The sequence below is a fragment of the Aythya ferina genome (assembly GCF_964211825.1).
Source record: "Aythya ferina genome assembly, chromosome: 9".
NCBI lineage: Eukaryota > Metazoa > Chordata > Aves > Anseriformes > Anatidae > Aythya > Aythya ferina.
Window position 1 is genome coordinate 8,173,705 of NC_140305.1, and position 14,642 is coordinate 8,188,346.

Below are 14,642 nucleotides of genomic sequence, written 5' to 3' on the forward strand. Positions count from 1 at the left end.
CTGGAGTACTGTGTCCAGTTCTGGGCTCCCCTGTACAAAAAAGACAGGGATCTCCTGGAAAGAGTCCAGCGGAGGCTCACAGACAGGATACGGGAGCATCTCCCCTAGGAGGAAAGGCTGAGAGACCTGGCTTCGTTCAGCCTGGAGATAAGAAGACTGAGAGGGGATCTTATCAGTGTCTATAAATACCTGAGGTGTGGGAGACACAGGGATATGGCCAACCGCTTTTCAGTGGTCTGTGGGGACAGGACAAGGGGCAATGGCTGCAAAATGGAGCACAGGAAGTTCCGCACCACTACGCGAAAGAACTTCTTCACGGTGAGGGTGACGGAGCACTGGAACAGGCTGCCCAGGGAGGCTGAGGACTCTCTGCAGATATTCAAGCCCCATCTGGACGCCTACTTGTGCAACCTGCTCTAGGAAACCTGCTTTGGCAGGGGAGTTGGACCCGATGATCTCTGGAGGTCCCTTCCAACCCCTACAACTCTGTGAAACGAGCCCCGCAACGCCTACGTTTCTCTATCTTCTGTTTAACCTATTGGAGTAGCAGCTCCATTAATACAATGTTTCCACAGTCTTCTAACACTTGGGTTACCCCTAACAATTGAAAAGAGGAAGATGCAGTCTTTCTAGACCAGGCTTGCATCAATAAGAACCCCTGGTTTTGAAGACGACATCGAACGGCGAGTTGCATAGTGGGGCCTTGGTCCTTCCGCAGTCCACAGACTCAAACGTTTGCAGAGCGGAAGCTTTGCAGAGCTGTACGAACACTGAAGATCCAGTTCTGCAAGAAGCTGATGCAAAAGCTACCTGGCAATGAGCAGTTTGGGTGAGGAAGGAAGAGACTGGCATTCTCACGGTGCATGGTTTAACCGAGTTTAGTCCTGTGGGCTGTGTCAGCAAAACTGGCTTTGGTTTGCACCCTTTCAGGACACCGAGGACCCAATTTCATGTCTGTGGGCAGCACGGCTAAGCGGGCAGTGTACTCTGTGTCACCGGGGACAGAGGAGGGATTGACTGATGGGCAATGTCAGTGTGCCCTGCACAATGCTGCCGCCACCTTGCTGGAGCAGTTTGCTTGCTCCTAGCGCCAAAACGAGCCTCTTGGAGGGCTGGAGGCAAGGCGAGGCAGAGCTGGAAGTGGTGTCAGGAAAGCCTCATGGCTCCTGCCAGGCACTGCGCCAGGCCTCAGCCCTGGGAGGCCAGCCCTGCCTTGCGGCCTCCTGGCGCCCATCGGCTGCCACAGCTCCATGCTGCCTAGCAACAAGCGCCAGCGGCCTCGCTATTGGCTGCGCCCAGAGGCGCTAAGGCAGGCAGCCAATGGGGCGGCGCCTGGCTATGATGGAGCAGAGGTGTCACAGGGCAGGGTGGGTGACAAGGTGCTGGGTGTGCTGGGGCTGCGGCACTCCGGCGATGGTGGCGCACAGGCGAGGCGCAGCCTTTGGGTTGCTTGTGGCCCCTGAGGAGTGCTCCTGTGTGCAGCTCTCGGTGTTGTCTTCACTGTGTGACCCCGCAGGAGGGTGTCGTCGTGCAGCTTTTGGTGTTCTTATCACGGCAGCTCTGAGCAGTTCTGCATCGTTCAGCTTTTGGTGGTTCTCCACTGCAGCCTCTGAGGAGTGCTTTCTTGAGCAGCTTTTGGTGTTTTCTTCACTGCGACTTGAGGAGTACTTCTGCGTCCAGCTTGTTGTGTTTCCTTCACTGCGTTTCCACTGAGGATGCCTTCATTGTGCAGCTTTTGGGGTTCTTCACACCACGTTTCCCCTGAGGAGTGCTTCATCATTCAGCTTTTTTGCATTTTCTTCACCGTGGCGCTTGAGGAGTAATTCTTTGTGGAGCTTTTTGTGTTTTCTTCACCTTGTGGTCCCTGAGGAATTCTTCATCGCGCAGCTTTTGGGCTTCTCTTCACTTTGGGACTCCGGAGGAATGCATCATTGTGCAGATTTTGGTGTTTTCTTCACTACGGCCCGGAGGAGTTCATCATGCAGCTTGTGGTGTTTTCTTCTACTCGGCCCTGAGGAGTTCTGCACCATCCAGCCTTTGGCGTTCTCCTCACCATGTTTTCCTTGATGAGAGCTTCATCATGCCGCTTTTGGTGTGGTTTTCACCTTCCAGCCCCTGAGAAGTGTTTCATCTTCTAACATTTGGTGTTGTTTTTTTTTTTTCTCATTCTAGGCCCCGAGGAGTACTTCTGCGTGCGGCTTCTGGCGTATCCTTCGTTGTGGCCCATGAGGAGTTCTTCATCGTTCAGCTTCTTGGGATCCACGTTTCCACTTTAGGAGAGCTTCATCGTCCAGCTTTTGGTGTTTCTCCACTGCAGCTTCTGAGGAGTGCCTTCTTGAGCAGCTTTTGGTGTTTTCTTCACTGCGTCGCTGAGGAGCTCTTCATCGTGCAGCTTTTGGGGGTTTTCCCCACACCACGTTTCCCCTGAGGAGGGCTTCACTATATTCAGCTCGTTGTGTTTTCTTCACTGTGGCGCTTGAGGAGAAATGCTTCGTGGAGCTTTTTGGAAGGTTTCTTCTCCCTGCGGCCCCTGAAGTGTGCTTCTGCGTGCGGCTTTTGGTGTGTTCTTCACTACGGTCCTGAGGAGTTCTTCATCGCGCAGCTTTTCTGGTTCTCTTCTCCTTGGCCCCTGAGGAGAGCTTCGTGGTGCAGCTTGTGGTGTTTTCTTCACTGCGGCCCTGAGGAGTTCTGCACCATCCAGCCTTTGGGGTTCTTCACCGTGTTTTCCCTGAGGAGAGCTTCATCATGCCAATGTTGGTGTTGTTTTCACCTTCCAGTCCCTGAGAAGCGCTTCATCTTCTAACATTTGGTGTTTTTTTTTTTTCTCATTCCAGGTCCCGAGGAGTGCTTCTGCATGCAGCTTCTGGTGTATTCTTCATTGTCGTCCATGAGGAGTTCTTCATAGTTCAGCTTTTCAGGATCTCTTCATCATGCAGCTTTTGGTGTTTTCTACAATGAGGCGCTTTTTGGCATCTACCATGTCTGCAGCCAGACCGACAGCTCCGTGCCTGACGTGTGAAGAAGCACATTCTTCTGTTTGTTTTCAATCTGCCAACCGATCATTTCATGTAGAGCTGTCTTTTTTGTACTAGGAGGTGCCATGTTGTGTCATGCTGTTATAAATCTCTTTCAAACCATTTCCGAGTTCTCTTGCCTCATGTACTGGGTTTACGTGGCAAGGTTTTGGTAGCGGGGGGGCCATCAGGGTGGGTTCTGTGAGAAGAATCCAGAAACTGCGCCATGTTAGAGAAGGGCCCGCTGCTGGCCACAGCCAGGCCAAGAAGCGCTGTTGTTTGCGCCTCTGTGAGGCCAGATTTTAAAAAGGTGAAAAGAAACAAAAACAAACAAACAAACAAACAAACAAACAAAAATTGCTGCGGAAGAGCAGCTGGGAGAGAGGGAGGAATGAGAAACAGCCTTGCAGACGCCAAGGTCAGTGAAGAGGGAGGGGGAGAGGTGCTCCAGGCGCCGGAGCCTGCAGCCTGTGGTGAGGACCACGGAGAAGCAGGCTGTCCCCCTGCAGCCCATGGTGTACCACGGTGGAGCAGGGTTCCACGCTGCAGCCCGTGGAGGAGACCCCAGTGGAGCAGGGGCAGAGAGCAACCGAGAAGGAGCGGCGGAGACAAGGTGCTACAGACTGACCGCAGCCCCCATTGCCCCGCTCCCCTGAGCCGCTCAGGGGGAGGAGGTGGGAGAGGGTGGACTGGGGGGGGGAAAACCTTACTGTCTCCCTACTCTGAGTCTGCTTTGCCCATCACGACACCTGCTGAGTGAGCTCCCCGTCCTTATCTCAGCCCTTGAGCCCTTGGCATCGTATTTTCTCTCCCTTTCCCTTTCAGGAGGGGGAGTGAGACAGCGGCCATGGTGGAACTCGGCTGCCCACCCGAGTAAAAGCACCACGCTGTAACATCTAAACTAAAGTCCCTTTGCTGCATCTGAAGTCCTTTCTTCCTTGTCCTAAATCTATGGCCTGGGGAGGAGTTTGCTCGCTTTTTATTTGCAGCATCCTTCTCCACATCTCGGTTCTGCCTTCTCTTGACATTAAAGCCTTAGTCCATTAATCCAATGTTTAATCTTTCCTTACAGACCATGTTTCCTAAAAGTCTGATCCTAAGAAGGGTCGTTCTTAGCATTGCTTCCTGGGTTCCTTGGGTGCTTTCTGCTTGGTGTGCATGTTCCTTGAAATACAATCCTCAGAAATGGACACAATTTCAGTGGAAAATTTCACAGTAGACCCCACACTCTGGATAGAGCAGTCTTCCGTCAGCTGCTCCCTCTCACCTTCTTCAACCTGCTGATGGAGCACGAGGTGGAGGGTGCCGCAGGCTTTCTGAAGGCGACACATGGGGGTCTTCCCTGAGCAAGGTGTTCCGCTGTCAGAGAAGGAAACGGCTTTGTTGTTTGTTTCTCACCATCGGCACTTTGTGGCAGTTTCAGCTGTGATTGTCTCACTACACATAACCTATTGGATTATTTCTTGGAGTATTTTTGCAGGAGTGGACATTTAACCCATTAGTTCAAATAGTGAGATCATGTTCATGTCATTCACTTACTTTTCAGCCGAATGCAACTTTTCATAGAATTTGCTAGCGTTGCAGGGGCCCAGCCATGACTGCTCTCCTCTTAAGGCACCTCCAGTGCTAAGGAGACGGGGAAAGACTTTGGGAGTGCATTTTGTGTCTTCCCAGTGGGATGCCGATGCGCTAAACTTTTCTACCACGGAGTGTGATGTGAATCTCCAAAACCAAGCAACAACAACACAACAAAAGGGAAAGGCTCTTGCTACTGTCTCCCATGATACCCTGCTAACAAAGCTGACAAAGCGTGGGACAGAAGAGCGGACAGTAAGGTGGGTTGAGAACTGGCTGACTGGCCGAGCTCAGAGGGTGGTGATCGGCGGCGCAGAGACCAGTTGGAGACCCGTGACAAGCTCAGGGGTCGGTGCTGGGTCCCATCTTGTTCGACAGCTTCATCAGCGACTCTGATGAGGGAACAGTGTCCACCCTCAGCAAGTACGCTGATGATACAAAGCTGGGAGGAGTGGCTTGCACGCCAGAAGGCTGTGCTGCCATTCAGCGAGACCCGGACAGGCTGGAGAGCTGGGCAGGAAGAAACCAGATGAGGTTTAACAAAAGCAAGTTGCACCTGGGAAGTGTTATATATGGAGCGGTGATTCGTGTTGAGAAGATGGTTGATATTAATAAAGAAGGGGGAGATGTGGGAGTGTGGCCATGGGGGGCGGCAAACTTTGTGGTTAACGATAACAGTAGACTCTTAACGATGCAGCCATCAGGAATGTAAAAGAGTTTAGAGGGAACAAAGAAGGGTGATTCAGGAGACCCCATGCAGTCTCAGGGTTGCTTGTTCTCCAGCCATTAAGGCATGGAAGTTTCTGGGTGTTTGCTGTTGTTATTTGCAGAGTTGTTTGACCAATGAAAAGTTGTTTTTGAAAAGGACTGCTGTGGGGTGAAGGGTATAAGAGGGGAGCCTGCCCTCAAGATAATTAAAAAAAAAAAAAAAAAAAAGGCAACGCGATGCGATGAAGTTATGTCATCAATAAAGAAGCAGAAAGAAGGAATGAAAAGGAACGGGCTAGCAGAACGGAGACCAGGATGGGAAGAGGCACATTGATCGCCTCATGAAGATCGGTTCGGCCAAACTCAGCAAACGGCTCAGAGAAGCTCATACTGAAAGTCGCTGGAAACAGGTGCACCGGAGCTGGAGAGAAGCTCAAGCTGAGACAAGCGGAGCCTCACACACAGCTGGCCATCGCTGGTAAGCAGTTGCGCATTATGGGGAATCATACGTCCTTAGAAACAAAGACTGTCCTGGTAACCTTACGGCTTATTCTCCTTCTTAACAGTTGGACAGTTTACGATCCTGAAACATGGGACCAAATTGAGGTCAAGGTGTGGGACTCTGCAACTAAAAACGACAAGGTTGCAGTGAGATTGCTCGGTACCTGGCGAGCAGTCTCTGAGGCCTTAAAGAGACATGTGGGACCACAGTCCAACACGTGTGGTTTGCCAGACAGTGAGGGAGCTGCGGGCTCCTTTACTGATCCGACTGCTACGCCATCGGCCCCTCTGCTGCTACAGCCATCGAAGGCCTTTGCTGTTCCACCCCCTGGTGACCTGGACGTGCCTTTTGACCCAGGCCCTGTTGGTCTTGAAAAGGAGATGAATATGCTTTTCTTTGATGCAGGAAGAACGGGATACATAAGGCCCGAAGACCGAGTTGCTTAACAACTTAAAGCGAGACATATTGCTCCCACGACTAGCCCTGGAATTCTCCGGTGTTTGTAATGAAGAAAAGGAATGGAAAATGGAGACTGTTAAGTCATGGAACTTAAAGGATTGTTTGTTACCTTTTCTGATTGTACCTATGTATAGGCGTACTCAAGTTTAGTAAGTCGTGGAACTTAAAGGATTGTTTTTTACCTTTCCTGATTGTACGTATGTATAGGCAGACTCGGGTTTAGTTTGTAAAAGCAATGTTCTGTATATTTAGAATGCTTGATGTTCGCGTGTGCGTGTTGGTGGAGCGTAGACTCCCCGCACACCCAGCGCTGTTTACTTGCCTTTTATACCTTTTATAAATATTCCTTTTATAAATATTACTAAATTCAGTTTGAGGTGAGACTCCATTTATAACAGAAGGAACAACCGCATGTATCAGTACAGGCTGGGGGACGACCTGCTGGAGAGGAGCTCTGCCGAGAAGGACCTGGGGGACGACAGGTTGGCCATGAGCCAGCAGTGTGCCCTGGTGGCCAGGAAGGCCAACGGGATCCTGGGGTGCATTAAAAGGAGCGTGGACAGCAGGTCAAGGGAGGTGATGCTGCCCCTCTACTCTGCCCTGGTCAGGTCTCACCTGGAGTACTGTGTCCAGTTCTGGGCTCCCCTGTACAAAAAAGACAGGGATCTCCTGGAAAGAGTCCAGCGGAGGCTCACAGACAGGATACGGGAGCATCTCCCCTAGGAGGAAAGGCTGAGAGACCTGGCTTCGTTCAGCCTGGAGATAAGAAGACTGAGAGGGGATCTTATCAGTGTCTATAAATACCTGAGGTGTGGGAGACACAGGGATATGGCCAACCGCTTTTCAGTGGTCTGTGGGGACAGGACAAGGGGCAATGGCTGCAAAATGGAGCACAGGAAGTTCCGCACCACTACGCGAAAGAACTTCTTCACGGTGAGGGTGACGGAGCACTGGAACAGGCTGCCCAGGGAGGCTGAGGACTCTCTGCAGATATTCAAGCCCCATCTGGACGCCTACTTGTGCAACCTGCTCTAGGAAACCTGCTTTGGCAGGGGAGTTGGACCCGATGATCTCTGGAGGTCCCTTCCAACCCCTACAACTCTGTGAAACGAGCCCCGCAACGCCTACGTTTCTCTATCTTCTGTTTAACCTATTGGAGTAGCAGCTCCATTAATACAATGTTTCCACAGTCTTCTAACACTTGGGTTACCCCTAACAATTGAAAAGAGGAAGATGCAGTCTTTCTAGACCAGGCTTGCATCAATAAGAACCCCTGGTTTTGAAGACGACATCGAACGGCGAGTTGCATAGTGGGGCCTTGGTCCTTCCGCAGTCCACAGACTCAAACGTTTGCAGAGCGGAAGCTTTGCAGAGCTGTACGAACACTGAAGATCCAGTTCTGCAAGAAGCTGATGCAAAAGCTACCTGGCAATGAGCAGTTTGGGTGAGGAAGGAAGAGACTGGCATTCTCACGGTGCATGGTTTAACCGAGTTTAGTCCTGTGGGCTGTGTCAGCAAAACTGGCTTTGGTTTGCACCCTTTCAGGACACCGAGGACCCAATTTCATGTCTGTGGGCAGCACGGCTAAGCGGGCAGTGTACTCTGTGTCACCGGGGACAGAGGAGGGATTGACTGATGGGCAATGTCAGTGTGCCCTGCACAATGCTGCCGCCACCTTGCTGGAGCAGTTTGCTTGCTCCTAGCGCCAAAACGAGCCTCTTGGAGGGCTGGAGGCAAGGCGAGGCAGAGCTGGAAGTGGTGTCAGGAAAGCCTCATGGCTCCTGCCAGGCACTGCGCCAGGCCTCAGCCCTGGGAGGCCAGCCCTGCCTTGCGGCCTCCTGGCGCCCATCGGCTGCCACAGCTCCATGCTGCCTAGCAACAAGCGCCAGCGGCCTCGCTATTGGCTGCGCCCAGAGGCGCTAAGGCAGGCAGCCAATGGGGCGGCGCCTGGCTATGATGGAGCAGAGGTGTCACAGGGCAGGGTGGGTGACAAGGTGCTGGGTGTGCTGGGGCTGCGGCACTCCGGCGATGGTGGCGCACAGGCGAGGCGCAGCCTTTGGGTTGCTTGTGGCCCCTGAGGAGTGCTCCTGTGTGCAGCTCTCGGTGTTGTCTTCACTGTGTGACCCCGCAGGAGGGTGTCGTCGTGCAGCTTTTGGTGTTCTTATCACGGCAGCTCTGAGCAGTTCTGCATCGTTCAGCTTTTGGTGGTTCTCCACTGCAGCCTCTGAGGAGTGCTTTCTTGAGCAGCTTTTGGTGTTTTCTTCACTGCGACTTGAGGAGTACTTCTGCGTCCAGCTTGTTGTGTTTCCTTCACTGCGTTTCCACTGAGGATGCCTTCATTGTGCAGCTTTTGGGGTTCTTCACACCACGTTTCCCCTGAGGAGTGCTTCATCATTCAGCTTTTTTGCATTTTCTTCACCGTGGCGCTTGAGGAGTAATTCTTTGTGGAGCTTTTTGTGTTTTCTTCACCTTGTGGTCCCTGAGGAATTCTTCATCGCGCAGCTTTTGGGCTTCTCTTCACTTTGGGACTCCGGAGGAATGCATCATTGTGCAGATTTTGGTGTTTTCTTCACTACGGCCCGGAGGAGTTCATCATGCAGCTTGTGGTGTTTTCTTCTACTCGGCCCTGAGGAGTTCTGCACCATCCAGCCTTTGGCGTTCTCCTCACCATGTTTTCCTTGATGAGAGCTTCATCATGCCGCTTTTGGTGTGGTTTTCACCTTCCAGCCCCTGAGAAGTGTTTCATCTTCTAACATTTGGTGTTGTTTTTTTTTTTTCTCATTCTAGGCCCCGAGGAGTACTTCTGCGTGCGGCTTCTGGCGTATCCTTCGTTGTGGCCCATGAGGAGTTCTTCATCGTTCAGCTTCTTGGGATCCACGTTTCCACTTTAGGAGAGCTTCATCGTCCAGCTTTTGGTGTTTCTCCACTGCAGCTTCTGAGGAGTGCCTTCTTGAGCAGCTTTTGGTGTTTTCTTCACTGCGTCGCTGAGGAGCTCTTCATCGTGCAGCTTTTGGGGGTTTTCCCCACACCACGTTTCCCCTGAGGAGGGCTTCACTATATTCAGCTCGTTGTGTTTTCTTCACTGTGGCGCTTGAGGAGAAATGCTTCGTGGAGCTTTTTGGAAGGTTTCTTCTCCCTGCGGCCCCTGAAGTGTGCTTCTGCGTGCGGCTTTTGGTGTGTTCTTCACTACGGTCCTGAGGAGTTCTTCATCGCGCAGCTTTTCTGGTTCTCTTCTCCTTGGCCCCTGAGGAGAGCTTCGTGGTGCAGCTTGTGGTGTTTTCTTCACTGCGGCCCTGAGGAGTTCTGCACCATCCAGCCTTTGGGGTTCTTCACCGTGTTTTCCCTGAGGAGAGCTTCATCATGCCAATGTTGGTGTTGTTTTCACCTTCCAGTCCCTGAGAAGCGCTTCATCTTCTAACATTTGGTGGTTTTTTTTTTTCTCATTCCAGGTCCCGAGGAGTGCTTCTGCATGCAGCTTCTGGTGTATTCTTCATTGTCGTCCATGAGGAGTTCTTCATAGTTCAGCTTTTCAGGATCTCTTCATCATGCAGCTTTTGGTGTTTTCTACAATGAGGCGCTTTTTGGCATCTACCATGTCTGCAGCCAGACCGACAGCTCCGTGCCTGACGTGTGAAGAAGCACATTCTTCTGTTTGTTTTCAATCTGCCAACCGATCATTTCATGTAGAGCTGTCTTTTTTGTACTAGGAGGTGCCATGTTGTGTCATGCTGTTATAAATCTCTTTCAAACCATTTCCGAGTTCTCTTGCCTCATGTACTGGGTTTACGTGGCAAGGTTTTGGTAGCGGGGGGGCCATCAGGGTGGGTTCTGTGAGAAGAATCCAGAAACTGCGCCATGTTAGAGAAGGGCCCGCTGCTGGCCACAGCCAGGCCAAGAAGCGCTGTTGTTTGCGCCTCTGTGAGGCCAGATTTTAAAAAGGTGAAAAGAAACAAAAACAAACAAACAAACAAACAAAAATTGCTGCGGAAGAGCAGCTGGGAGAGAGGGAGGAATGAGAAACAGCCTTGCAGACGCCAAGGTCAGTGAAGAGGGAGGGGGAGAGGTGCTCCAGGCGCCGGAGCCTGCAGCCTGTGGTGAGGACCACGGAGAAGCAGGCTGTCCCCCTGCAGCCCATGGTGTACCACGGTGGAGCAGGGTTCCACGCTGCAGCCCGTGGAGGAGACCCCAGTGGAGCAGGGGCAGAGAGCGACCGAGAAGGAGCGGCGGAGACAAGGTGCTACAGACTGACCGCAGCCCCCATTGCCCCGCTCCCCTGAGCCGCTCAGGGGGAGGAGGTGGGAGAGGGTGGACTGGGGGGGGGAAAACCTTACTGTCTCCCTACTCTGAGTCTGCTTTGCCCATCACGACACCTGCTGAGTGAGCTCCCCGTCCTTATCTCAGCCCTTGAGCCCTTGGCATCGTATTTTCTCTCCCTTTCCCTTTCAGGAGGGGGAGTGAGACAGCGGCCATGGTGGAACTCGGCTGCCCACCCGAGTAAAAGCACCACGCTGTAACATCTAAACTAAAGTCCCTTTGCTGCATCTGAAGTCCTTTCTTCCTTGTCCTAAATCTATGGCCTGGGGAGGAGTTTGCTCGCTTTTTATTTGCAGCATCCTTCTCCACATCTCGGTTCTGCCTTCTCTTGACATTAAAGCCTTAGTCCATTAATCCAATGTTTAATCTTTCCTTACAGACCATGTTTCCTAAAAGTCTGATCCTAAGAAGGGTCGTTCTTAGCATTGCTTCCTGGGTTCCTTGGGTGCTTTCTGCTTGGTGTGCATGTTCCTTGAAATACAATCCTCAGAAATGGACACAATTTCAGTGGAAAATTTCACAGTAGACCCCACACTCTGGATAGAGCAGTCTTCCGTCAGCTGCTCCCTCTCACCTTCTTCAACCTGCTGATGGAGCACGAGGTGGAGGGTGCCGCAGGCTTTCTGAAGGCGACACATGGGGGTCTTCCCTGAGCAAGGTGTTCCGCTGTCAGAGAAGGAAACGGCTTTGTTGTTTGTTTCTCACCATCGGCACTTTGTGGCAGTTTCAGCTGTGATTGTCTCACTACACATAACCTATTGGATTATTTCTTGGAGTATTTTTGCAGGAGTGGACATTTAACCCATTAGTTCAAATAGTGAGATCATGTTCATGTCATTCACTTACTTTTCAGCCGAATGCAACTTTTCATAGAATTTGCTAGCGTTGCAGGGGCCCAGCCATGACTGCTCTCCTCTTAAGGCACCTCCAGTGCTAAGGAGACGGGGAAAGACTTTGGGAGTGCATTTTGTGTCTTCCCAGTGGGATGCCGATGCGCTAAACTTTTCTACCACGGAGTGTGATGTGAATCTCCAAAACCAAGCAACAACAACACAACAAAAGGGAAAGGCTCTTGCTACTGTCTCCCATGATACCCTGCTAACAAAGCTGACAAAGCGTGGGACAGAAGAGCGGACAGTAAGGTGGGTTGAGAACTGGCTGACTGGCCGAGCTCAGAGGGTGGTGATCGGCGGCGCAGAGACCAGTTGGAGACCCGTGACAAGCTCAGGGGTCGGTGCTGGGTCCCATCTTGTTCGACAGCTTCATCAGCGACTCTGATGAGGGAACAGTGTCCACCCTCAGCAAGTACGCTGATGATACAAAGCTGGGAGGAGTGGCTTGCACGCCAGAAGGCTGTGCTGCCATTCAGCGAGACCCGGACAGGCTGGAGAGCTGGGCAGGAAGAAACCAGATGAGGTTTAACAAAAGCAAGTTGCACCTGGGAAGTGTTATATATGGAGCGGTGATTCGTGTTGAGAAGATGGTTGATATTAATAAAGAAGGGGGAGATGTGGGAGTGTGGCCATGGGGGGCGGCAAACTTTGTGGTTAACGATAACAGTAGACTCTTAACGATGCAGCCATCAGGAATGTAAAAGAGTTTAGAGGGAACAAAGAAGGGTGATTCAGGAGACCCCATGCAGTCTCAGGGTTGCTTGTTCTCCAGCCATTAAGGCATGGAAGTTTCTGGGTGTTTGCTGTTGTTATTTGCAGAGTTGTTTGACCAATGAAAAGTTGTTTTTGAAAAGGACTGCTGTGGGGTGAAGGGTATAAGAGGGGAGCCTGCCCTCAAGATAATTAAAAAAAAAAAAAAAAAAAAGGCAACGCGATGCGATGAAGTTATGTCATCAATAAAGAAGCAGAAAGAAGGAATGAAAAGGAACGGGCTAGCAGAACGGAGACCAGGATGGGAAGAGGCACATTGATCGCCTCATGAAGATCGGTTCGGCCAAACTCAGCAAACGGCTCAGAGAAGCTCATACTGAAAGTCGCTGGAAACAGGTGCACCGGAGCTGGAGAGAAGCTCAAGCTGAGACAAGCGGAGCCTCACACACAGCTGGCCATCGCTGGTAAGCAGTTGCGCATTATGGGGAATCATACGTCCTTAGAAACAAAGACTGTCCTGGTAACCTTACGGCTTATTCTCCTTCTTAACAGTTGGACAGTTTACGATCCTGAAACATGGGACCAAATTGAGGTCAAGGTGTGGGACTCTGCAACTAAAAACGACAAGGTTGCAGTGAGATTGCTCGGTACCTGGCGAGCAGTCTCTGAGGCCTTAAAGAGACATGTGGGACCACAGTCCAACACGTGTGGTTTGCCAGACAGTGAGGGAGCTGCGGGCTCCTTTACTGATCCGACTGCTACGCCATCGGCCCCTCTGCTGCTACAGCCATCGAAGGCCTTTGCTGTTCCACCCCCTGGTGACCTGGACGTGCCTTTTGACCCAGGCCCTGTTGGTCTTGAAAAGGAGATGAATATGCTTTTCTTTGATGCAGGAAGAACGGGATACATAAGGCCCGAAGACCGAGTTGCTTAACAACTTAAAGCGAGACATATTGCTCCCACGACTAGCCCTGGAATTCTCCGGTGTTTGTAATGAAGAAAAGGAATGGAAAATGGAGACTGTTAAGTCATGGAACTTAAAGGATTGTTTGTTACCTTTTCTGATTGTACCTATGTATAGGCGTACTCAAGTTTAGTAAGTCGTGGAACTTAAAGGATTGTTTTTTACCTTTCCTGATTGTACGTATGTATAGGCAGACTCGGGTTTAGTTTGTAAAAGCAATGTTCTGTATATTTAGAATGCTTGATGTTCGCGTGTGCGTGTTGGTGGAGCGTAGACTCCCCGCACACCCAGCGCTGTTTACTTGCCTTTTATACCTTTTATAAATATTCCTTTTATAAATATTACTAAATTCAGTTTGAGGTGAGACTCCATTTATAACAGAAGGAACAACCGCATGTATCAGTACAGGCTGGGGGACGACCTGCTGGAGAGGAGCTCTGCCGAGAAGGACCTGGGGGACGACAGGTTGGCCATGAGCCAGCAGTGTGCCCTGGTGGCCAGGAAGGCCAACGGGATCCTGGGGTGCATTAAAAGGAGCGTGGACAGCAGGTCAAGGGAGGTGATGCTGCCCCTCTACTCTGCCCTGGTCAGGTCTCACCTGGAGTACTGTGTCCAGTTCTGGGCTCCCCTGTACAAAAAAGACAGGGATCTCCTGGAAAGAGTCCAGCGGAGGCTCACAGACAGGATACGGGAGCATCTCCCCTAGGAGGAAAGGCTGAGAGACCTGGCTTCGTTCAGCCTGGAGATAAGAAGACTGAGAGGGGATCTTATCAGTGTCTATAAATACCTGAGGTGTGGGAGACACAGGGATATGGCCAACCGCTTTTCAGTGGTCTGTGGGGACAGGACAAGGGGCAATGGCTGCAAAATGGAGCACAGGAAGTTCCGCACCACTACGCGAAAGAACTTCTTCACGGTGAGGGTGACGGAGCACTGGAACAGGCTGCCCAGGGAGGCTGAGGACTCTCTGCAGATATTCAAGCCCCATCTGGACGCCTACTTGTGCAACCTGCTCTAGGAAACCTGCTTTGGCAGGGGAGTTGGACCCGATGATCTCTGGAGGTCCCTTCCAACCCCTACAACTCTGTGAAACGAGCCCCGCAACGCCTACGTTTCTCTATCTTCTGTTTAACCTATTGGAGTAGCAGCTCCATTAATACAATGTTTCCACAGTCTTCTAACACTTGGGTTACCCCTAACAATTGAAAAGAGGAAGATGCAGTCTTTCTAGACCAGGCTTGCATCAATAAGAACCCCTGGTTTTGAAGACGACATCGAACGGCGAGTTGCATAGTGGGGCCTTGGTCCTTCCGCAGTCCACAGACTCAAACGTTTGCAGAGCGGAAGCTTTGCAGAGCTGTACGAACACTGAAGATCCAGTTCTGCAAGAAGCTGATGCAAAAGCTACCTGGCAATGAGCAGTTTGGGTGAGGAAGGAAGAGACTGGCATTCTCACGGTGCATGGTTTAACCGAGTTTAGTCCTGTGGGCTGTGTCAGCAAA

The 14,642-nt window shown here is 51.4% G+C and overlaps 1 protein-coding gene and 2 long non-coding RNA genes across 3 annotated transcripts in view; 2 read left to right on the forward strand and 1 right to left on the reverse strand.

Annotated features, from left to right (window-relative positions):
• Positions 1–14,642, reverse strand: part of LOC311441428 (uncharacterized protein) — a 225,271-nt gene that overhangs the window by 124,293 nt on the left and 86,336 nt on the right. The window lies entirely within an intron of this gene.
• LOC311441661 lies at positions 1,401–3,137 on the forward strand. The gene is made up of 2 exons (XR_014696126.1): positions 1,401–2,753; positions 2,835–3,137. It is a non-coding gene; the product is annotated as an uncharacterized lncRNA (long non-coding RNA).
• LOC311441660 lies at positions 8,274–10,010 on the forward strand. The gene is made up of 2 exons (XR_014696125.1): positions 8,274–9,626; positions 9,708–10,010. It is a non-coding gene; the product is annotated as an uncharacterized lncRNA (long non-coding RNA).